General features: G+C 39.4%; 1 long non-coding RNA gene across 1 annotated transcript; it reads left to right on the top strand.

Annotated features, from left to right (window-relative positions):
- The first annotated feature begins 21,752 nt into the window (after positions 1-21,752).
- LOC148222343 (uncharacterized) lies at positions 21,753-27,131 on the top strand. The gene is made up of 3 exons (XR_015806176.1): positions 21,753-21,901; positions 23,940-24,016; positions 26,994-27,131. It is a non-coding gene; the product is annotated as an uncharacterized LOC148222343 (long non-coding RNA).
- Positions 27,132-27,353: the final 222 nt, after the last annotated feature.

The following is a 27,353-nucleotide window of genomic DNA, read 5'->3' as shown; positions in this document are numbered from 1 at the left end:
TCCCCAGAGAAAGCATGAAACAATAAATGATGCATCAAGGGGTATCAGTCACGCTGCTGAAAGTGCTGCTGGATGATGTGCTGCACACAACAGGCATTGGCAGCTTGCAAATCTGTGTGGAACAGAATAGAAGAGATGGATGTGGGGAAATGGCACTACAGGCACCTCTTCTTACTCTGACACAATTATCCTGTGCAGGCAAAATGGTTTCAAATGACAGTGTTATTGGAGAGATTAATAGAAATCCGTTCCCATTTTTTTCTCTGGTTAAATTCTGGGATTTCTCCCATTGTAAAGAGTGCATGGGGTAACTAGATTGTTTCCCAGCAGCTCCTGAGAAACACTTTGTTGAGGTTTTTCTATTTTCATCAGTTCTTTTTGAACTTTTTCCAAAGTTTTATTTATATTAAGCTACCGGTTTTCAAGAAGAAGAAGTTTAAAAAAACTTTTTTCAAAAATCCCCACTTTTTAAAAATTTATGCATTCCTATACTGTGAAATTTTTTAGCATTGAAATGTATTAGCAGGCATAAACACAACAATAATATACTAAAATTCTTTCAGTAAAGATAGGAATTTCAGAAGTGATTTTTAGTATCAGATCCTTATTTAAACACCCGAGTAGAAGCAAATCCTTTGTGACAGCCTGCTGCAATTACAGATGCAGTGCAATTGAAGAGCTCCTCTTGTGGAACTCGTTTGGAAAGGTGTTGATAGGCTGTGTGACAAGCAGTGCTACCCCCAAAGAGCTCCAGCACAGCTCCAGAGCTGTGCTCCCTCTGCCAGAGGAGGCACTGACACATGGCCATGAGCTCCATGGCAGGATGGCAATAAATGATAACCCAGGCATGGCTTTGGACATCAAATGAAGTTGCAAAGCAGGGCTCTGGAATCGGGAGTGTGGTTCTTGACTCGCCCCCTCTGCTGCTGCTCTGCCACCCGTGACTGAAGCAGATTCATGGCCATGATGGGAAATTAATGCTGACTGATGACAGTCAGCCCACAAATCTCTGCCTCCCTCCCCTCTCTCCTCCCATGAAAAATACCACTATGTTCCCATCACTTTAGCCTCCTGTTCATTGACTCCTAAATGCTTCAGTGCAATCTTCAAAAAGTTAATCTCCTATAAGTGAGGAGATATCTTTATTTGCAAACTTTGTCCTGTAAAAATTTTAGTTGTGCAACTCCAGAGCCTATTTTTCACACACGAGTTTAATGTACCTACCCAAAATCAATTCTGTCTCAGAAAAATACTCTAATTACATTTTACTGCCATGACTGAATTTATTGCTTTTACAGATAGCATCATTCACACAGAGCATGTACTTAAATGAAAGAATAATGTCTCCTGGAATAATTGTTATGATATTTGTTGTAAAATACAGGTGACCAGTCTCTAACTGAAGGAGATTTTTAAAGCTCATTCTGCATCTTGATCCAACCCAATCCTTTTTGACTGAGGTAATAATGGCAAAAATGTGATAGTGATTCATGTATTTATCCATCAGTCATGTTCTTTTTCCTTGTATCACAGTGTGTTTTATGACAGCAGTATAGATGAATTCCAGTGTTTTGTCAGCCTCAAACAATAACACAGAAATGAATTTCAAATGTAAAAGCCATAAGATTTCGTAAACATGACCAAGCTTTGGAATAGGTGTGAAGATTGTTCTTCACTATCAGTTTAGGTTTTATGATCCAGATATTTCTATTCTGGGCATTAACTATTTTTCCTGTGCCTTAAAAGTAATTCTTTAAAATAAAGAACAGCATTTGAGTGTGCCTAAGAAGCCAGATTAACTTGAAGGAAAATAGCTCTCCCCAGAAGAGTGCTGGCCAATAAAGGCAGACACAAAAAGCTACAGTATTTGTCTAATTTTCAATATGGTTCAGTCCTTGGTGTCCCTTCTGCTTCTACACAGCAAGCACATGACAGGACCTGATGTACACGAATAGGACTGAAGGTGTCTGCAGTTGTGCTGAGCCCCTGTGGTGCCATTCCTGACATTCCTCAGGAAGCCAAGGGGACACATTGCCACAGCCCTCTGCTCCACCCTGCCAAAGCCAGCCCAAAGAGCATCCCGGCCAGCACAGCTGGGTCCCTGCAGGCTGTCCCCTCAGCTTCCAGGGATTTGCAAGAGATTTGCAAGGTTTGCACTCTGGATCCAAAATATCTTTCGCCCTACCATACATGATTAATCTGTATCAATACAGTGGCATTAGGGACTGCCAGGGACAATGGCAGGGGCCACCTAAGCCACTTCCCCTTAGCAGAAACTCTCTGTAACTTTGCAGGCTGCTTCTGAACTTGCAGAATAATTGATACACTCAGACAAGTCCAGGTCCCTTCCTCACAGCTTCACTTTTCCTGCTCTGGGAACCCCCATCTGTATCCCTAAGCAGGCAGATCCTTGGGAGCCTGTCCTGCCTAACCTGTGTTGTGGGTGCAGGCAGAAGCAGGGCATCCTTGACATTGTTAAATATTCCAGAATTGTAACCGTGGCAGAAGACAGGACTGTGCACCCTGGACAAAGGCTCTCACAAACTCTCTAGGGAGGGTTCAAGGGTTGATGCCATGAGTAAAATCATCCTTCTCTAAAGTGGAGCTTCCCTTCTCATTTGCTGGGATGTGGCAAGTGACCCTGTTGACACTTCCAGTCTCTTTCAATACAAATTAGAACATGTTAGCCTAAACTGAAAGCATCTCTTTAAGCCACTTCAACACAATCTGTAAGAATGTGCATGTCTGTGCCCTTTCTTGCTGTTCATGAAGCTTCAACTGTAAATATTACTGATACTGACACATATGTTCTGCAGCTTGCAGGCATCTCCATCCTTCTTCCCCTTTTGGGTTACTGCACTTGAATTCCTTCCATAACTGGTCCTTGCACCTCATTTATGTGTTTAATGAGGGATATTCATTCCCAGTGCTATCTTCCCTTCTTTGCATATCATGAAACAGAGGGAAATAACTAACTTCCCTCCTTGGATTCTCCCAGAGAATTTCCTTGTGAAAAAGGAAGAGTGTTAACGTGTCACTTCTTTCACATTAGCCATGGCTAATGAACTACTAACTAGTCAATATAAACCATCTTATTGCAAATACATTTATAAATGTGGATCAGAGATATTTGGATATCCTTCACATGGGATTATTGAGTTCCTGCCAACAGGAACAAAGAGGATTTATATCTACTTCAGCACAGAGTCATAGATAGAATCACTTAGCTTGGAAAAGACCCCCAAGATCATTGAGTCCAGCTGTAAAGCTGCCATTGCCAAGCCCAGCACTCAGCCATACCACATCTCCAAAGCCAGGTACATGTCAGGACAGTGGACAGGGCTGCCAGGGAAAAGGGAGGGATGGCCACAGCACTGCCCTGCTTTCCACACTGTCCCCATGTCCCCAAACATCCTGGTAAAGACTCCTGGGGTGAGACAGTGTCCCTTTACCACTGAATTTCTGCCTCTCTAGACAGTGTAGCTGTTTTAGAAACCCCAAACTAATAGATTTTGTGAAAGGCAGAGAGTGCCCTTCAGGCTTCTGCCAGTGCAATATCAAGTGACTCATCACCCAATAAAAAGAGAAAAAAATAAAAGATGCATTTTAAACAACTAATATTTTCTTTACTCACTTTCTCTGATATTTTCTTAAGGGAGGAAGAGCCACAGGAATCCTATCATAGCTTTTTATCCCACTGAAAGACCTCATAACTAGTAATAAGTTGGCTCATGCATCCCAGGCAGTTCATGGAAAAGGATTTCAGAGCTTTCATTTTTCCATGGGAATCTACAGCCCCCTGCTCAAGAACCTGGAGTGTGACCTCAAGGTGTGAACCTGAACCTCCTGTGAAGTCCTGTGTGCCAGAGCCCCTGTGTCTCCGTGTCACTGCTCTCCTTCCTGGCCTCTCCCACTCAGGAATAGGATGAGGACCTGTATTATTCCTGCAGGATTTAATGAACTCGTGACAGAAGGGAAATAGAATGGCTCCTGTAGCACTCCTGTAAAGTACAATAAGAGGAATAAACATCACAGCAGATGTTGCTTCTCTTCTAAGCAATATTCAGTTCCAAACAATCTTTCCCATTAATGAAGAAAAATACAAATGCAGAATCTGGCAGTTGAGAGGAAGAAACAAAGGAGTGCTGAGAGTGAATTGGTTTGTTCTGCAGGGGCATTTCTATGGTTAGTGCCAGGGGGATTCACACTTCTCAATTTTTGTGTCACAGCTGACTTTCTTGCTAAAATATATTCATATATGGTAGGAGTGGCTGTGAGCTACCTGGCTCTGAGCACAAGTTTTTCTCACCCGCCACACAGAAAGTCACACTTCAATTTGCAGAATGATTCATATAACAGCTTCTTGACTAGGAAGGAGATTCAATAGTCACAGAGAAAAACCACAGCTGTTTGGGCTAAAAAAAAATCTTAATGTCTTCTGAATGTCTCTGCTCACTTGCTCTTCTTGTGTTTTGGTTCCATTTTTAACCTTCTTTATGACAAGACAGCATTATTGAATACTGATGAGACAAAACTTAGTTCACTGCTAGGCAATACATTTTTCAGTCATTTTATGGGAGCCCTCCCTATGTGACCTACAATGCTTTGGATACTCTTCCAGGCAGCTTGGGCTGCTGGATTGCATTCTGCTGCTATTTGGGGTGTAGGGGGACAAGGTAAGAGAAGATTGGGAGCCCACAAAACCTGCCACGATCAGGTTTTTAAACTTTTGCTGTCAAAGTTTTCCTCTGGCTGTAGATCTTATTTTTCAATATGTAAATAACTTCTGTGAAATATCAGGGAAATGTCCTCCACCTAAGGAACTCTCACTGATGAGGCTGCTGGCATTTCCACAGTGGCTGGATCATTGCAGTGGTGTAACAGATACCTTCCAGGGCACCTCCAGGGAAATCTGGGCCATGATTTACCTGCAGTGTTGTGAGCACAGAAATCCTGTGCTTTGATTGCAACAACATCTATAACAGAGTAGCAGCCTGAAAATTAGGTCACTTGAATAGGTCCCTGAATGGATTCAGGTGAGCACAGTAGCCTTAATAGTTAATAAAATTACTGAAGGGTGAATTGAGCTACTTGGAATATCTGTACAAACCATTCCTCCTGAGATGGGTGCTGGAAATAGAACCGAGTGTCTACCAAAGCCACAAGCCCAATAAAATAACTCTCCTATTTCCACATGACTCTGCCCTAAGTCTACATGTTCCAAAGGAGGAATTAAAATGACTGTGGTGCACTAAGCTTTCCTCAGCAACGCTGCTCATCCCCTATGCAGTTATTTATTTATGTATCTATGGTTTCCCCAGAAGACCTCCCTTGGAACATTTGAGTTATCAGTTCTGCAAATCAATAAAACACATCTGGTTTGTAAAATCTGGATGGTCTCATGCTGGATTAGCTTTTGTAGCACTTCCTTAATTCATTATTAATGATTCATGATGGAATTAATAATTTCAAATTATCTCTGATAATTTTAACAGTCCCCAGTCTGTTATGTTTTTTTATATATATAATTATTATTATTTTTTTGGGTATAACTTGGTGTTCTGGGACCAATATCCTTCCTATATTTTCGAAGCTTCAGCGACTAATCAAAATACAGTAAAGCTCAGGGAAAATGGATATATAAGTATTATTTAATATAAAGAAAATCGAAGTTGTGTGTGAATCTTATTTAATATTTTTTCTTTCTTTGAAGACTTCTGCTTTTTTCTACCTCAGTAACTCACTTCTCATATTCACTTTACAGATATAAGGAGTCTATCACTTCTGGGACCTGAATAAAGATGAGCTTGAGAATTTTACTGTTTGAATCAAATAATGGATATCCACCAGTTCCCGGAGCTGAAGGTGGTGGCAGTCTGAGCAGGAAAGGGTTGGATTTTCACTTCCAGTATCAGCCTGTCACTGGAAAGGCAGCGAGTCCATTCCTAGGTGAGTTCAACAACCAAATCCGTGGTACCAGCGTCTTTAAAAGAAAATATTTTCTCTACCATATATGAAATCCTTTAGACCCTGAGGCAGTTATTGTGTACAAATGTCTATTAGAACCATTCAGAACAGCTGTTCCAGAACAGAATTTTGCTTTCAAATCTCAAGGTAGCAGAGGCCACAAGAAAGGAAGGTTATCACTGTGCAATAAATGTAGAAGCTAACATAATTTGAGTCAGAAATAGTTTTGCTAATAACCTCAGTGATATCAGGTTTTCATTGCTATGATTTCTTATCTTATCTACACATTTTCTTCTGTGGTAAAAACTTGCAGAGAAAACATTCTGTGTATTATAATGACATGTAGAACTGCATCCATATTCCCTAGTGAGAGAAATAGTTTTATCAGGAATAAATTATTTCATGTGCTTTTTAATCTTCTCATTTTTCAGTTGTGTTGCTTTTTGTACAGTTTATATATATATATATTTATCTACCTCAAATTGCATTGTACTAAACAGCAGAAAATATTTAGATTTAAGAATAAGAAAATCTTAAAATTTTACATGTGCTAATATTTTAAATGTATTCTTTATATAAAAACTGGGTGAAGAATAGACCTGAGTTCCAAAGCTGATGCCAGCAAGAGCCAGTACTAGGGGAGAAGAACTGCTGAGAGTAAAAGTATGCAGAACTGGAGGAAAGATAGGTCTGGATGGATAATCCCAAAGTTTATAGTTTGGGAGACAGATTTTCTGTCTGCAAAAGGAAGAATGCTAATTTTGTTAAAGTTTGTGTATCAAACAGCATCCCTGAGAACACTGGAAATAAATTTCATTTCACTTTTGAAACTCACACTGAGAAGAATTTAACTTTTTCTTTAGGTATTTTTTAGGCAGTAACATTCCTACAAAAGTAACTGAAGCCTTCTGAGGAAAAAGAAATCCTCCAGCTTTCAGAGCAGGAACTTTTTGTAGGTACTTGTACATTGTTCTATAAAACTCAGTTAGGCTGAGGATTCTTGTCAGAATAATGCTGCAAGAAAACTTTCAGTGAATTTGGAGTAGGAAACATCCGTCAATATGAAATATATATATTTTTTTTTTAATATCCTCAAGTTTAGAAAATACTTCACATTAGAAGTATCTTCTTTTGGACAATAGAGTTCTCCAGAACCTGCTCCAGAAGAACAGGCAAATATTGCAGTGGAAGGCACTGAGAAGGAAGCAATAATTTAGTGTTGGGATGATTGCTGGGGCACTTTAGTCTTGACTCCACTATTGTACATGGCATAGATTTCCTTAGAATTAATTGTTGCTTTGAGCCCAATAACTGCTGTGTATTTGGAGCTTTTCTCTTCAATAGTGTTTTAATTATTTGTGCTGTCCTTTTCTGAACTGTGTCCAACACTTTGATGTCCTTCTGCAGGTACAAGAAATGGGCACAATATTCACAAATGTTTTTTTTTTTTTGCCAGGACTGAAGAAATATGCTCTTTTTCTTCCAGTCTGATGCTGTCCTGGTTGTTGTGTCCAAGGATCATGTAAATCTACTTGGTGTTCACTATTATGCTACAAACTCACATTTTCACAGTCATAAGGATTTTCCATGTTCTTAACAGGATCCTTGTTTCCTAGGACAGAAAAATGTCCTCTCCTGCAAGCATGACCTATATTCTTTGTCACAGATCTGCAATTTTATGTTTGAAACACTTAATCTTGCACGCTTACCAAAAGATCCAATGCTTTATTTCGGGGATCTCTCTCCATTATTTTCATTACATTAGTCTTTGCATCGTTTATTGTCTCACCAGATATGCAGGTTACCTCAACAGGCACTAACTACAGCCTGGTTAGATCCACAGTTGTCTCTGTTGCATGGAAATATTTATGACATATTGAATATTTATGACATATAATATTTATTTTGTGTTTTCCAGTTTGTGCCCAGATACTGGAAGACACAAGGTTTTGCTTTCTATTCCATTTCAAAACTTAAAACCAGGTGACAGACTGAAAAATCCCTGTTACTACTCTTCAGCACTGGACAGAAACTCCAAAGTATCTTTCATACCACCTTTAAGGAATCACCTGGCTCGTGAAAAAGAAAAAAAAAAAACAAACCCCCTCATGTCTTACTCTGGTTTTCATCAAGTAATGGATAGTTGCTAAAATAACACAAGCAGTTTGCTCAGTCTGGATCCATCACATGTAAGGGATTAGTCCTATCAAACTGTGTTTTTTTATGCATTTTGACAGACAATACTCAGATAATTTAAACACAATGTTTGAGTAAATAAGTACAAAACATTTCCCTGCTTTCTTCTTAGCTGAATTTTAAGCTGTGAGGCTACTTTATTATCTCACCATTGGATCTGTCAAGTTACCAGATATCTGCATTTTGCAATGATAAATGTATGAGCAGGAGGTTATTTTGACCCTTACCATCTTTTCAGAGACATCAGTTTAACACTTTCATGCATAAGGAGTTTTATAGGAACTACACTGTATATGTAGCAATAGGCTTTATATGAGTTTGGTATAAATCATATTTCTTCTGTCCATTTATGCTGTTTGTAATTAAGGGCCTCATTAATGTCGTAGCATATGTTGTTTAGGATGCATAAGCAAGAGTACTGAAATGTGTTACAATCCAATTTAAGGCTCAGGGCTTCAAGCCTGAGGATTTTTCACCAGCATTAATGGGAGTCACACATATGAAAACATTCACTGAGTTACAAAATTCATATTCCTTTCTAAATGCTATCAGTAGTTTTTAAGAACTATTTCTAATTTCTATGAAACCTGGCCACAATGCACTAAACATAATCCCTTAGCACAATGCTATAATTATAGATAAAGTCTTACTGAAAACAACATGCTAATAAATCTTTTAAAGATTGAAAACCTTCCAAATATGTCACTTACAGTGTTATAACCCAGCTGGTCCAAAGCTTTCTCTTGAAAGTGCTTTTAGTCAGTTTGGGGTTGGTTTTCATTTCTAGAGAAATGAAATTATTCACAAAAATTGGTTGTTTCTTTGGAAAGTGTCAATACCTTATGAAAAAGGAAACCATGTATTTCAGACAGAGAAGAATATCTGCAGTGATTTGACATGGCAGTAAAGAGTATCAGTAAAGAAATATTCTGTAGGGGCCTGATTTTCTGACTGTCTGCCCTGAGCTGGACTGTGCTAGCACAGCTGGAGAAGGCAGCAGGTGTAGCATTGCTAGAAATGCTCTTGAAACTTTTTTTGAACTAAATGGGGTTGTTTGAATTGATAGTTGGTGCTAAAACTTTACATGGAGGGCCCCGATTCTCTATAGGATAAACCCCAGACTCATTTATGAATGGCTGTGTAAGAGCAACCAGTTTCCTTGGTGAAGCCTTCCTGCTCTGGACCCACTGGCTCAGCTGTGGCTCAGATGATGCTCCTGGCTCTTTGGGAACTCAAAATCCTGCCAGACGAGTGCAGCTGGAAACTGGAATCCTCAGAGGGAGCTAAAAAACCAGCATTTATGGAAGGGACTCATCTTCCAGACACAGATGGATGCCAGAGGGATCACAGTTCTCTCTCTTAAAGAGGTAATTCAATTTGTTTTGCAAGAAACGTGAGAGGCATAGCCTGGGAAGGTAATTCCATACAGCTCAGGAAGCTTTGTGGATGTGATTTATACAAACATTTAATTTAAGAACAGTGAAGGTCATAAGCATTATATTTGCTTTAAAGATATGTCATATTTGGTCTCTCAGACTCTGACATGAGATCCTAACCTTGGAGTAAACCAAGGACTGAGTATGGCCAAAAGATGGTATAAATTGGAGAAGCCTCAAGGTCTATTTTGCTATTTGGGGATTGCCAAAATTTAGAGGTCCTGTGCTTCCCAGGAGTCATTTACTCCCCAGGGTGCATCTCTGGAGTCCAAGTGGCTGGACAGGAGCTGAAGAGTTGCCTATTACATCTCTATTTCATCTGTCCCACACTGTCCGGTGTATCAGATTATGTTATTTAAAATTATTTGCCTTTGACAATACTGCATTCTAAAAGTATATTTATAGAAATGTTATTAAAGAAGTGAATCTTTCACTGCTCAAAGTATTCTGTGATGCTATTTCCCCCTAACAATATCAGAGTGGAGTGTTGGAACAGACAGCTTTATAATAAGATAGAATGTAATTGATATTGCAGACTTGCTTGATAGTGAAAAATGAGACTGTCACCAGCCTCATGGAAAATCATTTTGGTAGAACAACCTTGCAACTGAAAGCAAAGAAATAACCCAAACCAGACAACTGGTGTCTATTAAAATTAGTTCACACACTGCTTTCACATTCCATGCTGGTTTAACACTTAGTTCTTGATTAGACCATCTTTGATCTCATTTGTCATTATCAAATCACGGGACATACTGATGTTTCTCTGAAAGACCAATAGTCTGAAACAATAAATAAACCAGACAATTCTCAAGACATAATTCAGCCCATCTTCCTTGTTTTTAATAATACTTTATTCTGCACCTGCTCCTATTATTCTTTTTTAGGGCAACTCTTCTCACTTGCATTCTCAATGGTTTTGAATAATATTTTAGTCTATATTTATTAAATAATAAAGAATTATTTCAGTGAGAAAATGATATAAACACCTTCAAACATGTTGGGGTTACTAATGTTAACCCTAATCCTAACCCTAATGCCAACCCTTAAGCCCAACCCTAACTTTATCCCTAATGGAAACCTAACCATAACCCTAACCCTAACTCCTCTCTAGAGGAGAGACATTACTTGCAGTAATATATATTGGCTTTATATTCTGAGTCATGGTATAAATTAAGAGGAAATACATTGAAGAGATACAACACATTTAGCAAAATAACCTAAACCAGGAAATCTATTCCAAAATGGCCAAAGCCAGTCCCCTGGTATGAATGTTTCATCAGCATCAAAGTTAATGCTTTAGTCATCTGCATCCATTTGAAGATGGGCTTGAAAACCAAATGAGGAATAAGTGTGCTCCAGAGGAAGTTCTGCATTAGTGGGACCCTTCTATGCACATTTCAAAATGGACCTGAGAAATAGATGAAGAATAAATATGCTCTAGAGAAATTCCTGCATTAGCAGACCTAAGTGGTGAACTAAACCTCTTCCACCTCTAATTTCTGTGATTCCTTGATAGATTTGTAATTAAGCTATGGATGCTTAAAGTGCTTTCTGAGGAAATAAGATACAGCATGACCATTAGTGAGCCAGTCTCTCATAGGCTGGAGATTATTTTATAAGGACAAAAAGAAGATCCAAGTCCTGGAAGAATTTTCCTCTTTCTCTTTGAAATAAACTTTCTAATTTTTAGTGATATCCAAGACATCTGTTCAAAAGATGGAAGACTGGAACCTCGTAAAAATTGGCACCACACAGATTACAATACCATTCTTTGTCAGCAATTAAAACTCAGCTTTTCCCCAAAGCAAACAGCAGCAGCCAGAATTGCAGTCCAAGGTCAGAGTTACCTGTGGGCAATGTTTTCAAACATCAACATCTTTGATTAAACACGTTCCTGTGGAGTTGTCTGACCAGATCTTCTTCCATGGCAGGTGGTCTTGCAGAATCATCTGCCCACTTTACAAATCCCTATGAGTTGAGGAGAGCTCAAAATTGTTCCCATTCTGAATCCCAAGCACAGCATGTACCAGCTCCTGAGAGGAAATGAGCTCTACCTCTGCTGAAACCAGGACACTCCTCTAAAGGAGATTGCAGCCAGTCAAACACCACCACCAAAATCAAAGTAAATATGCATGTATAACATTTTTCTTTATTTCTTTTCCATGCATTCCATTTGGGTCTGGCATTCTGGCTGTCATGGCATCCTGAGTTGAGCAAATGTCATCCAACATGTCAGGTTCACCCTGATAAACCTACATGCTGCATGTTTAATAATTCCTCAAGAAGAGCTGTTGCTGACATTCAGTGTGCTCCTTGACACGCTGACTGAAAACTCATTTAACTTTAAAATGGAGCTAAATACCTAAATATTGACTGCAAAAAAGACAAAGGAGAAACGCTGTCTTACTGATTTTTACACCAGCTTCATCTGATTTAAAAAGAGTAAATTTTGTAGGATTTAGTCAGTCATGCAGACAAGTATTATTTGCTGCATAAGGAGCTTTGACAGAAGGAAGACATGAACTTTATAAAGCTGCTAAGCACAGAGTGGCAACTTTTCATAGTGTTTTTATTAACAATGAATGGCTCTGAAGCACTCATGACCTGGAATAGCATTGTAATCCTACTACAGTCTTTGCTGCAGAGTGCAACTGAAAATAGGCAAATTAATTCCTGTCTGGCTTTCTGTTTAAATGTGTGATTATTCTTGAATAAGTTTTTGGCTGGCTTGGCAAAGAATGGGGTGGTGATGAGACAGAGGGGCTGAGCTGATTTTATTTAAGTGCATTTGCTGGGAAGTTGGTGCCAACTGAGAATATGGAATACCAAAGCTGGGTTTTGATACCTGGCTCAGAACAGGCTCTCCTGCTCTGCTGCTGGCCCCTACAGCCTTGGAGCAGCTTCCTGGGACAGATTTTTTTGGTGTTTTTAGGAGAGACCAGTGGTATTTGGAAAGATGTGTTGGTCACACAAAATTCACCCCTTTTCTACACCAGTGGTTTTATACAACAGACACCTCCTTGTATCCCAGGGATTCTCAAACCACCGTACAGGGAAAGTGGAAGCAGGACAGGGAACTCGTCAGCTGTTCATTGAAGGTGCTCCACTCTGTGAAAAAGCACATCAAGAAATAAACCAGATGGGGTGAGGGGAATGGCAGAGAATGTCTTTTAGCTCAACAAGTTAGGTTCTATCCACTAAAAATCCCCATTTTCCTGGTCACTGCCACATAAGCCAATTCTGTGTACTTTGTGTTGAAAAACTGTTGAATAACATTTGAAAAATACTGTTATTCTCAAGACAGAAAAGTTGACTTTTGAATGCTTTTGCTGTTTAATAATCTCTATTCAAATTATATATTTGGTTTCTCCTCTGAGAAATTTTTCATTCCAGTCAGATTAAGATAAACTAGGCTACAGGGAGTTATGGTCATGGGAGAAGGCAATGCTTTGTCTACATATTGAATAATATAGAATGTTTCTCTCTTCCCAAGCCTCCTTATAGCAGGGTGTAAAATTGAAAATTAACAACAAACCGTTCATTTGGAATGAGTGGTCCTCCAGGGGCAAAATGTTTATAAATTATATTATAATACAGGGATATTTTGGTTTATTTGCTGCAGTTGTGAAAAAAAATGTTGTTTACCTGAAGGTTATTAAAAAAACCCCTTGCATTGAACTGATGAATTACAGAATTTTTCTCAGATTTAATCACTCCAGATAAGGAATCCAGTTGCCTTCTATTCACAAAATCAATAGTTTATGCCATCTAACACATTTGGAGCTGATGTTTTGCTACTCAGTCTTTGTAGCATCAAAGACTTGAACTCTTTTATTAGTATTTTTAGCCCTCCCCTCTAATTATTTATGTAAAAAGCCATCTTTTTTGTCTACACATACTCCTCAAATGCTCTGAGTCTTGTTGCAGTTGAAAAAAGTCCTACTTAGCAACTCTTAAAACATTTGTTTTCTTCACTTCTCTCAACTCTTCCTTTTAATTTTGCATTTTCAGTGTTTAATTATCTCTGGTAGAATTACCACTTCTGTCACAATTTTCACATACTGACGACTCACATATCTTGGATACTGCTTGAATGTATTTTTGCTTTTACATAGGTACATATTTTTCAGATTTTTTTTTTAAATTTGAAAGACACAAAGCATTCTTTTTAAATAACTCAGTTACATTTTAACATTCAAATAAATAAATGTTGCTCCCACTAAGGAAATTCTGACAAGATCTGGGCAGTTTAGACTTCCCCTGAAATACAACAGTGTTTCAGGTAGATTAAACCTTGACAAAAAGTTAAATCAAATTATATTCTCTATGTTCAATTTTCTTTGGGGAACCAAAACTCACTGAAGTGTAAAAGTCTAATTAATTATGTAGTATGCTAATATTTTTTAAATTAAGAACACCTGTGATTTAACTCTAACATGCCGTGAATGTGTTTGCAATTGACTGTGACAAGAAGATTAAGAGAGCTAAAAATACCTTCAAAAAAACTCATGCAATAGGGGTGGACAGAAAATCCCAAGCCTGACTCAGGCAAAAGAGACATCTCTTATAACACTGAGGGACAGGGAAGGAGCAAACACATTTATATGACTGTTTTCCCAGATATATGCTCCCAGCTTCTGGACAAATACTCTTTAAAGACATTATGAGGCAAAAATTGCATCATGATCATCATATCAATTATTGCATTATTACCTGCCACTTGTTCATCTATTCTTTGAACCGTTTAAGTTCTTGCACCTCCTGGCACAGCTTGAATTCTGCATTGTAGAAAAAAGCATTCTTTCCTTCTTTAAGCCTCTTGTCCTATCAGCTTTTTGTTGGTCCCTGCTTGCCTTCTTTTTTTGCCATTTGTGATCTTTTCCATGGCTGAGAACCCTGGTTTGCTCAGCCTCCCTCACCAGAGTAGCTGTTCCAAGTGTTTCAACACTATAAATATTTCCTAGGTCTATTTTATGATTTTTTTGAGATATGAACTTTGCCTGTACTGAGGAAGATGTGAGTACAGCCCATGTACAGTGGTGGAATGCTGGTCACTTCCCAGGTACCAGTTCCTTTATTAATTATTCCACCAGCCTACCTGGCTTTCCCTGGCTCCTCCATGCAGAGCTGCTGTTTAATAAATCTGCCACATGCCATTCTTAAACTGGCATCAAGAGGCTTCCTTGAGCACACACATCTCTTAAGGAGGAATGATCTTTACTTATTCCCTGAGAAATCACTCTGGAATGTGAACTTCCTCTTGCTTTAGTCTTTCATTAAGGTGAGATCAGGTCCATAGCTATGAAGGACACAGGGAATGGCTGCCAGTGGCAGAGGGCAGGGCTGGATGGGATCTTGGGCAGGAATTGTTCCCTGGCAGGGTGGGCAGGGCTGGCACAGGGTGCCCAGAGCAGCTGTGGCTGCCCCTGGATCCCTGGCAGTGCCCAAGGCCAGGCTGGACATGGGGACAGTGGGAGGGGTCCCTGCCATGGCTGGGGTGGGGTGGGTGAGCTTTGAGGTCCCTTCCAACTCAAACCATTCTGGGATTCCATGATTCTCTCTGTGACTTTCCTTCAAGCTCCATCCCTGTTGGTTGGCTCCTCAATTGCAGTGGTGAAATGCTGTGTGCTTTCACTCAAAACCTTCCTGGAGTCACAAACCCAATCTGAACAGATGCTGCAAAGCAATACTGTGGCCATGGAAGGGCTGGGAACAATCTGTGCCGTGCATAAACACGACCGGGCAAAAATGAAACAAGCTTTTCTGTGACTGATACAGATTTTGAGATATAGATCCAAGTAACAATGTGTAAACCTCCCTGTAGCTGGGTATGGCTGAATCTCTCTGGAACGTGGTATCACACGTTTCCATCTCATAGAAAGACATCCAGAATAAAAGTTTCATCCATAATAGCATGTGATAAAATAGTCACTTCTACTTGCCCATAGTAATGCATTAGGCATTTCCAGAAGATGAAGACTTTTCCTAGGATCTTATCTGGTAACTTTTGTTTGAGAGGGAATATATTGCTGTGTATCAAATTGAACTCTCACATTTACCAGAGATACATAAAAAATAGAAACGTAGGGCATTCTGTACAATCTGAAATGAGCATGCTGCGAGGGTAGCAAGAGAAAGCCCATAATAAGCTGAAACTCTATTTTTCAATATACTTGTGTCATATCATATAATATTTAACCAGAATCTCAAGAGTGAAGGAGGCTTTAATGTGGACTCATAAATCAGTTTCTTGCACCTCATAAGAAGCCTTGTAAGAATTGAATTGAGCCACACAGTGGATGGTAACACATTACACAGTAAAAAAAAAAATCAGTTTTGCCTTTTGTTTCCAGTGGTGACATTCTGAGAAGGTTCACAATTTCATATCTGATAGGACAGAGAGGATAAAAATCTGAAATTGTGTCCTAGATCTCTCAGTGGCACAAACTGTAAAAGACAGCAATATAGAATCTTATCTGCATTGCTGATGTTCCACCATGGAAAATCAGGCTCTCAGACACAACAATGTTGTATTTTAAAGTACAGCTGTGGGTAGGGGAACTCGTTCCTGGCAGTGAGGGTGCATTCACTGTGTCTTTATATACTGGGAACTGCTCATGCCAAGTATGATTTGGTATTTTGTAAATGTAAAGGAGTTAAGAATATGTTTCAGCAGCTTTAAGTGAAATGATATTGTGATAATAACACTACCCACGCTGTGTTGTGTTTTGCAAATGCTTAGAGACAAAGCATTGCTATACCCACATTAGAGAAGAAGAAGCTCTTGAGATGGGCAGAAATTTCCCCAAACACCCCCAGGAGTGCAACTCCCACTCTGCCAACTCCCAGAGAGAGGCACAGGGTGCCTGAGCTGGTGCAGGGATAATGACTCAGTTCCATAAAGTACTGGCTGGCTCTGAAGGGAACTGAGCCATGCTTTCATCCTCTTCTCACAGAATGAAGTATAATCTCCATTAAGCAGAGCCCCAATTAAAAATATTTTTTTAAAAGGCCAAAAGTTAAAAAAAATAAGGTATCCATATGCTAAGTAAAGAGGAAGGCTACTGCTATAAATTTTAAATATTGGTATTTATGAGAATGATATTCTTATATGAGTAATTTTACTATGCTTGGTTTTCTGTGGGGTTTTTAGTTTGGTTGGGGTTTTTTTGGTTTGTTTTGGTTTGGTTTGGGTTTTTTTTGTTCTTTATTATTATTGTTTCAGCTTGTATCTGGTGAGAACATCCTGCTTGTGCATCAGGGTTCAGGCTCCACTCCCCCTTCATCTGCCTCCCAAAGGAGCCCTACAGACAAAAGAGCTCCAAGACACCAGCAGTAAATCACAGCTCCACAGGCACTTCTGCATCCAGCACCTGGAGATTCTTCTTTATATGAAGAAGACACTGCTATAAATTCTGCTGCAAGAAAAGACATGAAGATGGACAGAAATGCAATGGAAAACTCATTCTGAACTACGAGAGAGCTAAAATTTAATGTAATACAGATCAAAAACTAACTGCAGGAGCCTGCTTTTGATTTATTGAGCACTATGACTTGTTGCACAGCAAGCAATTAAGAATGATAACTGAGAGAATTTAGCTCAATGTAATAGTATTTACAATGGAGATTTGGGGTATTTTTCCTGCAGGTTTTGAAAGTGGGAATCTTTCTAACACCACAGAATTAAAACCATCATGCAGTCACTTTCTTTAGCAGTGCAATTTACAGACATATCTTTCCTCAAAGCTGCTATTAAAAATAGTTCAGGAGGATGACATCCGTATTTAAAAAAAAAACCAACAAAAAAACGAAAAACAAAAAGAACCCAACCAAAACAGAGAAGAAATGCTTCTACAATTCTGAAAGCTAGATAAACTCTGCTTCTTTCTTCAGAAAAGTAAGGAAGCAAGGAGAAAGCTGTCTGAAAACAAGTAAATCCAATGTGAACCTAGACAGGAAGCTTTCTGAAAATGTAAGAATTGATGAAACATCTTCCACAAAAAAAAATTCATATCCTATGAGTTGGAATGCACTAAAAAACTCTGAACTCCTTGAAGTTTCCTCAGTGTGAAATGATGTTCATGTAGCAAAGAAATCCTCCTTGAAATAGCAGTTCCTACATGATGTCCAACAGCTAATGCATGGCAAAGTCTTTCCCAGGCAGAAAGATGGGACCAGAGCTCCAGGATTATTTAATCAAGAGCTGACTAAGAGCACCTTTCACACAGGATAGAAAATGTCCCTTAGACAGGCACCTCCTTGGTACCAAAATTAAAGCTCGTTAAGGTCAATGGAGTACTTTCAGAGCAATTCAGCACTTCACAGCAGCTACCAGAGATGTGCTCTGGGAAGTCACAAATTTAAAACCTAATGGGACAAGATTCTAATTTACCAAAGTTGTCATTCCTAACTACAATACCTGGAGCTATTTTATACTTCATTAGCTTTTTCCTAATTTATGAGTAATCTAATATATCAGAATATTCTGGTTTAGGTTTCTTGTGGGCTCTATAGAAAATCCTGGTCTGCCCCTTCATGCCCAAGCATTTACTTTGACTGGCTTATTCAGCATTATCCACATCTAAATTCTCTCAGAATGAAGTGATTTGCTGCCCTGAATGTTAATGTTGTATATTCTTGAAGCAGGAAATCTGCATTTAGTTGAGCAGTATCAATATGTAGGTACTGGAGCAGAAGGTAGAAGCAGCATGTGCACCCATGGAGAATAGAGAGCTTTTGCAAACAGTGTCACAGTTTTTTGAAAAATACATCTGTTTTGCTCAATTGACACTCCATGATACTGCAATTATGAGCCATATGTGAGTGTGGTAATTTGGGAAGATAAATTAACATTTTAAAATCGAGACTTGGTGATGTTTATATCATTGTGCAGCAGCTTCCGTAAAGCTGAAAGGGGGTTCCCTCACTTTTAGGATAGGATCTGTCCCAGCAGGTGCTGGGTACATGGAAGGATGTGTCCAGGGGCTGTGCTGGAGAACAAATCCCCCCAAAGGGTCTGGCAATACAGAGCCTGAGTCCTTGGCATGGCCTCTGCTGCTGGTGGAACTGTGGATCAGGCACTCGCAGGATTTTTTTAGACTTTAATGCACAGTCTTGACCCCAGGGTTGTTAAAGTCAAGATTATTCTATTTGTTCCCCTCAGGGCACCTGCAGTGAGGCCACGTTGGACCTAACAATTAAAGTATTAAACATTTCAAGTAAATGGCATTATATTAGGTGGATATTAGTAATTTCATAATTATTAAATCCGGGATTGGGAACTAGGGAGTTCTGGCTTCTCTCATACAGTGGTGGAGTAATCTAAAAGTGGACTGCCATCAGAGCTGTAATTTGAAAATAAAATAGAAGGAAGGGAGTATATTAATTGTGTGTTGTGGACAAAAGATTAACTCAAATCTGGAACACTAACATTTGGCAGATAATTGGGAGTATGTGCACACCTGGACAGATATTCTAAATTAAACTTCTGAACTTTCAAGAAGTCTTCTCCTTGCTAACTGCACCCAACATGGACTGCCTGTAAATTTTAATGACAATTGGACTAAACAAAAATGACATGTCCCAAATCTTCCAGGGACATGACACAGAACTGTCAAAAAGGAGGCTGGGCACACATTGTAATTCTGCACAGGAACTGTGGAAGTTGGGGAGATCAGGTTCTGGAAAAAGAGTTTGTGCAGAAAGATTTGTGAAGAGAGGTGGTCTTGGAAAAAAGCTCAAGATCTCAGCCAAGGAAGGATCTTGGAGATCAGGGATGGGTGTGAGAGAAATGCCAGGGGGTGGCAAGGGACCTTGGCCTTAAAACCTGAGACAATCCAGCCCTGGGGAGCTACACAGCTCAGGTGGACAGGACGTTCTGCCCAGGTCTGAAATAATCACCTTTTATTAGACTGCACAGACATCCATCCTTAAAGGATGTAATTGGTTTGAAGAGAGAGATGCAAAGGAGTTCTTTTTAATTGCCTTTTAAATTTGTGTCTAAATTTATGTCTGCAAGTATCCTAGGTGGAAAACATCTGCCAGTGAGTCTCAGCATAGGCAGAAAGGTTCCCTACAATCCATAAAAGCTGAGATATTTGAGTAGAGGCAGGTACCTCACCATCCATCCTCTGTTGCAGTTTTATGACTCAATATTTGCTTCAGATTCTGGAGTTGGAACCATGGTAACAACGTGTCCATTTCAAGATAAATGGAAAACATAGCATTTATCACGGGCAGGGGATTTAAATGCAAATTTGTTAAGAAGGCTGGTTCCTTTTCAGCCATGAAACGTGATAGAGCACTGTGTATTTTATTTTTACTAGGCAACTGTATTCTACCTTCAGGTTGATCTACAGGATTGAAAGGAAGATCTTTGTCTATTTGAAGGACAACTAGAACAGGTCAGAGAGAAATAGGACCTCGTACAACATCACGTGTTGCACTGCTGAAAAGCTTTAAGGATTCAGCTCAGAAAGTTTTGTCTGTTGTATTTGTCTTTCCAAATAAGCCTCCTTTTGAACTCTAAATAAAGAATAAATCAGGTATTCCAATCCTGTTGCCATACATGAGAAAGATAAATAATATATTCTGCAATATAGGTCATCAGCATAGATATTTTTATCCTAGGTTGCATTTTATTTTAAATACTTGGAAAAGGAGGTTGTGTGTGGATCTTTTTCACAATAATGAGATGGTATAATAATAAGTCTGCATTATAGAGCAGGCAGGTAGAACATTTAAATTATCATAAATAAATGGAGAAGATAAAACATCATTAGAGAAAAATGAGAATAAACCTAGAGTTTATCATCAGTCATTTATTCAGCTGTCATTTATTTTCAAAGAATTGGTTGGAACTAATGCCCAAATATGGGAGCCATGCAAGTAGAGGCATCCTGGGTTATTTCCCTTTGCTCAAACTCTGCTAAAAAGATGGAAAACATCTTAACCCAGGGCTATATTTTCTGCCTTTTCCAACACATTTTTTCCCAAAAGGAAATCTTCTTGTGTTTCTGGAATTCTTTCTCACTGTAGTTTTCTGCCAACTGTAAAGGCAGTAAGTTATTGATTCTGGATGTGACCAGGACTCAGTTTGTGTTGTGTCCATTGCCTCAGTGAAGCCCCAGCCTCGAATGCTGCATCAATAGCAGAATTTAAACTGAAAAAAAAATAAAAATTGACAGATGAGATTTCCCCAGCATTAGGAATCCACATCTTTGGCTCCAGTGCCTAATCTGGATGAAGCTCAAAGCCAGAGTGGTGGCTTTCTCTGACAGCCATGTATTTTCAAATATATAATTACATTTTGCTGCCCAGACCCCCAGCAACCCCCCTGTGCATCCCTAGTATCCCAAGGCTCCTGGAGCTGTGGACCATTCCTGGGGAGCCTGGGCAGTGCCAGCACCCTCTGGGGGAGCAGAACCTTGCCCTAAAACCCAACCTAACCCTGCCCAGCTCCAGCTGTTCCCTGGGAGCTGTTCCTGGCCCAGGGCAGAGCTCAGAGCTGCCTCTCATGAAGGAGCTCTGCTCTGCTATGGGCTCTCCCCTGGATCTCCTCTACTAAAAATTCATTTGAGGGAGGATAATCTAACTTCTCCTTTACAATTTGTTTGTGGAAGCCATGTGGAAAACAAAAGTGGGAAAATGATGCCTTTAGATGTGGGTTAACTGGGACAGTATCTAGCTAACAATAGGCTTTTGTCTGTATAATAAAGCAACAATTCAGCAAATACACCAAAACACCAACGCCAGAGTCTGAAAAATGGTTCTTTATTCCATTTGCCTTCTTTCACATCCTATTGGCCAGCACACACCTGCCTGCCCGGTGTCTATTCACAGTACAACAAGAGATTTTTCTCTCTGCTACTCCCCAGCCAAAGAAATTCTTTCATGCAATAATAACCTAATCGTTGTTTTACCTTCTGAACACCTTCCTTAACCCTTCAAGGAACAAACGGGAGCTGCCTTCCAGCTGGATATTTGATTTTGGATGGACTTGAGCCAAATGGCTGCTCTTGTAGTGATAGGCAGAGAATAGAGGGGTTTTTTGTCCTGTTTTGTTGTGGACAGCCAGCTGGCAGTGTTTTGCACATTGGAATTTCAGTGGACTCCTGGCAGCAGTTTCCCACTTTTCTCTCAAAGGAGCGGCACACTGCCTTACCATGTCATTTTGTTATAGTTTATTTCTTGCATAATGAGCAACATTGACAGGGATATTTGCAAATTCCTAAATATTCTGGCATCACACTAGTGAAATCAGTGGTTTACCACTTCAGCTAGAAAGAGCTTCAAACAAGGTAATAATTTTTTTACTTTCCAGCTTCAGTATGTAGAAAACCAAACGAACCTGGTTATCTTTGTCATCTCCTTTTAGCAGTCAATATTTACCAGCAACACGTGGCCAGTGCAATCCCTCAGGCTGCACTGACTAGCTCTCCTGAAAAGGATGTTTTCACCCAAATAATCAAGAATTGCTTCTCAGGTATCCTAATCCGTGGTCCAGGATAAGGATTTGGAGCACACATGCAGTAAATATGTATTTGGTAATATGTTCTTATGGAAAAAAAAAAAAATCAGCAATTCACCAATAGACTTGTTAAAAATTCCAGATATTCAGAAGATCTTTTGACAACTCCAATATAATCATTTATTTTCATATCTGCTTGTGTCATTTCTTCAGTTCTGATGAAAACTATGAGAACAAAAGAAAGAAAGGAACATTAGTGTTTATCAGGATGGGGCATACATGATTTCCAGGCTTTATACAGAACAAATAGGAGTTTTTCATTGTCATGTTACTATGCACGTAACCTACAAATTGTGCAGTGGTCTGTGCCGTGACCTGGGCTCTGAAATTGCGGATTTGTGTGTGTGTGTGTTCCTTACCTCATAGATCAACACCAATTCATGTAGGCATGGTCCTGTGGGAGGGTAAAGAAAGCAAGTGATGCATTTGTCTCATTCCTCACCTAGCAAGGCTTCCTACACACGTTTATTAATATTTCATTGTTTCTTCAGCAGAGTTCTTTTCACACTTCTGTGTTCTCTCTTATTTACAACTGAGGAACATGGGCTCTTTTATGTTATTCATTAACAGACATTTATTTGACAAATGCTGGTGGTGTATTTTTTTTCATGCGGAACTTCTGTGCTGCAAAGACTCGGCTGGCTACTTTGCTGAAGGGTGTTAATGCAACAGGAGGAACTCTTGAAAGAGTAAATTTCCCATCTGCACCCAGGGCCAGTTGGTTCCATTCATTTTTGAGCACAAGCAAGCAAATCCCTTCATTGCAGGAAGAAAAGGACATGTTTTATCCCAGGACCATAGAGTCTATGAAATGTGTGTGGACATGAGTTGTGTTTTCTGACGTAGTTGTCTGGTATTTGTGTGGCATTGTTATTCTAGTTCAATGAGAGCTGTAGTGGTAACTATAGAATCACATCCTGAGCTGGATGGGATTCACAGGGATTGAGTGCAGCCCCTGTCCCTGCAGCCCCCCAGCAATCCCCCTGTGCATCCCTGGTGTCTGAATGCTCCTGCAGCTGCAGCAGCCTCGGGGCTGGAACCATTCCTGGGGAGCCTGGGCAGTGCCAGCACCCTCTGGGGGAGCAGAACCTTTCCCTAAAATCTAGCCTAAATATTCCCTGAGACAGCTTCATGCCGTTCCCTGGAGTCCTAAATGTTTCCAATAGATTTTAACTCCTGTCACAAGGCAGAAGTGTAAGTTATCAGAATTCCAATTCAGGTGATATTACCGGGCCTAGAAATTAAATTTCAGATTTACCTGACTTTTGTTTTGCATATGCATTTTGTAATCTATTGGTATTTGACTTATTTCAGCATTAATGAAAGGCACTGTGATTTTTGAAGGAGTGTGGTTTTCCCCATATACACAGGGCTACTCTGATCTCACTCTTAACTCATCCAGAGTGACCAGAATGGACACAAGGGCTCAGGTGGGACACACAGCCAGCAGTGTGCATGAAGCAGCAGGAAGCAAACATCTTCCAGCAAATATTTTTCTAATTCTAATATTTTTATTCTAATACTTTTCTAATTTCTCTCTTTTTTATATTCTAATTTTTCTAATTTTTCAAAGCCAGTGCTATTAAAATGACTGTTTCATTTGTATGTTAATCTATACATTAAGGTATTTTCTTCACCATTCATCTGATTTCATAGTGTTAATTCCATACACATATCATGAGTCTCACTTAATCAGAGCAAAAGCCCTGAAATGTGCATTTCCTAATCGACCAGCAGAACTCTCCTGTACGTGTTCATCTTGTCTAAATGCTAAACTAAACGCAAAACTTCTGTTCTCTGACTTCCAGGAGCTTGGCTGAGCAGTGGGGGTTTCAATTAAAAACCACAGGAAAGGAAAGGAATATGTCAATAAAACCACACACTTGTAAGTACTGCATACTAGTTTGCAAACAAACACAGCAAGCGTCCTCCGAGTATGAGTCTATTACTGTAAATTTAGACTGAATGCACGATGTTGAAGGTGACTGTCCCAGCATGATCTTCCTTCATTTCATGTATAGTGAAATGCTCTCTGCCTCTACATTCAATAGCTTGATCTACTCACTCTGCAATGAGACTAAAGGAGGAAAATGCCACGAGGAGGAGAATGGCCCGAGCCAAATTAACGATGTTTTGTTCCATTTCAAAAGCAAATGAGAGCTGCAAAGGAGAGAGTAGAAGGTGAAAAAGAAAAAGAGAAAATAGTGAATTGATTCTAAGGCAATATCCTGTGTGAGACTTTAAGTGTAGACATCCCTTGAATAGAAATGTAAATGCCATGATTTGCATTATAAAGCGTTGTTAAAAAATAACTGTCACTAGAAAAGATTATGTTCATAATTAATTAGTTACAGGCTGGGTGCAGTCACTTTTTAAAAAGGTTGCATTAGGGATCACATATTTGATTGTGAATTGCAAAAATAATGAAGGTGAAAAATTTCTAAACAATTTACAATTCGTAGAAAAATATATACTCAACTAAAATACAGTGCACCCTATGGTGCTTTTAATGATCTCATATTAAAGACAGCAACCAGTAAGAGAAAAACAATATAGTTTACCTAATTAAGTGAGCAAAATACAGCTTAAATTTGCAGAAGGTTAATAACTAATATTAAATATATTGGCTTCACATTATGTTTGAACTGTTAATAAAGTGAACTCACTGGCTGTCCAAGTATTCCAATTGTTTCTCAACTAATAAAGAAATGAAAAGGGAAAACCTAGTAAAGTATACAAATATTTAAATTATTTCTTTTCCTCTTGAGCAGTAATTTCTTTATGCAACTCTTTCCTAAACAGGTAAAAAATGCCACAAAGCACAGAGAGAGCATCAGCTTTGAAATTTGATGTCTTGGTTCCTTGATTAGACAGAGTCTGAGCTACTGATTCAAATAGAGATCTGCAAAGGTGCTCAGCACTGACCTAATTGTGCTGCTTTTAAAAACACTTGGTATTTGTCAATGTTTCCAACACGACTATATTGACACAAAAGCTGAACACTTTTGAATGGTCTGGGTTTCATTTTATTCACAAAAATGTAAAAGTCTAGGGTAATCCAGAATTACAGTTGAATCCCATCTGAAAACTGTTGTGGGGACATGCTGCAACGATTTTTCACATCCTCAGTTTTTTAAATTGTGAGCTGTCCTGTCCAAATCAATGTGAAAATCTTTGCAGGACATCTGAAATGTCAACACAACACATAAATATAAACAGGTGCCTGACAGCCACTGGAAATTAGAGCCCTGCAATGTATGTTTTAAGATTACATGGGCTCAGCAATGTGCTGCCATAATCCGAGGAGGAGTTGTTATTTTATGACTTTGAAGCCTAACTATTTGAAGAAGTGATGTTGGTGATTCTGGGCTAAACCCCATTTAATCTGGTTCCTAGGGATTCTTGTTGCCAGGACAAGAGAGCCCAGGCTGTCAGGATGGTGAGGAGGTGTTGGATCCCACAAACCTGAGGTTTTTGAGCTTTCTGAGCTTTCTGGCACTGGCACCCATGTGAACACTGCTTTTGACCTGGGGTCTTGGAGAAGGCTCCAAATTTGAGTGATGGAGTTAAATCACGGGTGTGTAGTTAAATAGAAGTGTGTGATTTCACATGGTGAAGGGTTTTAAATTTGGGTTTTTTTTAATATAGTAATAGGTATGGGACAAGATGGAGGATTTTGGGTGGTGTCTCTTTCAGTGCTCATCTTCCTTCTTCTTCTTCTTCATGGTTTCAGGCAGTAGTTTCTGGTTGAACAATTAGTGCTGCACTGAGGGTTCACAAAAATTTAGTTATTGGGTTAAAAGTATAAATAATACAGATGTTAATTCTCTATTAGACTGTTTAGCTTTAAGAGACCTTGTAGCAGCTGGATCTTGCTCCATTTTGGTCGCTTCTAGCTGGTGGCTAGAAGTGTTGCAGAACTCTCTGTATTTTTTGATAAGATTTAATAAACAACCAAGCCTGAACACGAGAAAATTTGTTTCCTTCGTGTATTTTTTAATCCTGGCTCTGAGTGAAGGCAGAAGAGACTCCAGACAAACCACTAATTAAGTGGTGCAAAACCCCACCCACTGTTACAAGGAAGGAGCAGAGCACACAGCAGTGCTGTGCAGCACAAAGGAGCACAGCGACCCGAGGGCAGAGCTGCTGCTGTGCCCCTGCAAGGTTCTGATCCCATGGCCAAGTCACCCAGGGCTGGGAACAGCCAGATCTTTTAGTCTGAGGTCTCAGAGATAACCACACATGATGGGGCTGCACATCTATCCTATGTCCTCTTCATTAGAGGAAATTAATTTCCCCTGAACAATGCAAACAGAGGGAGCCTGGAGCAGGAAAGGGGTTGCAGAGCCTCAATTAATTCCCTCACTGGCCCTCCCCAGCACTCTGCCCTGAGAGCTCCTTCTCCACATTCCTTCCCAAAAAATTTTATAGCAACTGCTACTTTATTAATTCTCTCTCTCTCTTTTTTTTTTTTTTTTTTTTTTTTTTTTTTTTTTTTTTTTTTTTTTCATAAAAAGAAGGGCATGGGGAAGATCATATTGGAGAGAGGAGATCACGAAATGAAAGTCTGGGAAGGGAGATGAGAAGGTGTTTTAAGGGGAAGACAGCAGGGATGAAGGAAAAAGGAAGAGGGGCTGAAATGTTCAACATAAACGTGTGGTGTTCTGAAGAATACATTAGTCTGATACTTAGAGGCATGGAAAGTCTCTAAAGTCTGTTTAAAACAAGGAATGGTGATCCAGCCACAGTTTAATGGGTATTTTATAGAGTTTGGAGGTATAAATTGATTGTATTTTTTGTTTCTTTACATGGAAAAGGTTTCTTTTATATCCAATAGTAATGGGAAAACTAATTTTTTACAGATATTTCCAGTTTATACTTCCAGTTTTGGATCACCTCATCTGTGTCTGACTCTGAACTCAGTATGATCTGCTGTTGATACTCTCTGGTGGACATGGGTGCCAAAAGATGGCTTCACTGCAGGGTGGTTATTGAGTCCTCATTTGGCTGATTTTGGTAGGTGTGCCTGGGTGTGTGTTTATTTAAGGGTGCAAATTGTTAAGAGTTTTCCATTAAACTCAGTGGAAAGCCTGCCACTGACTTAAACGAGAGTTGAATTAGATCTTTTGAAATAATGAGCAAAAAGAGCTGTTTCCACTCTGTCACCCACTTTCCTTCCCACCTGACCAGGGAACCTGGAAGGAATTGGGTGTTCTGTGTCA

Source organism: Sturnus vulgaris, chromosome 12 (assembly GCF_052056855.1).
Source record: "Sturnus vulgaris isolate bStuVul1 chromosome 12, bStuVul1.hap1, whole genome shotgun sequence".
Taxonomy (NCBI): Eukaryota; Metazoa; Chordata; class Aves; order Passeriformes; family Sturnidae; genus Sturnus; species Sturnus vulgaris.
The sequence above is the reverse complement of the archived record's forward strand: the minus strand, read 5'-3'. Positions and strand labels throughout refer to the sequence as shown.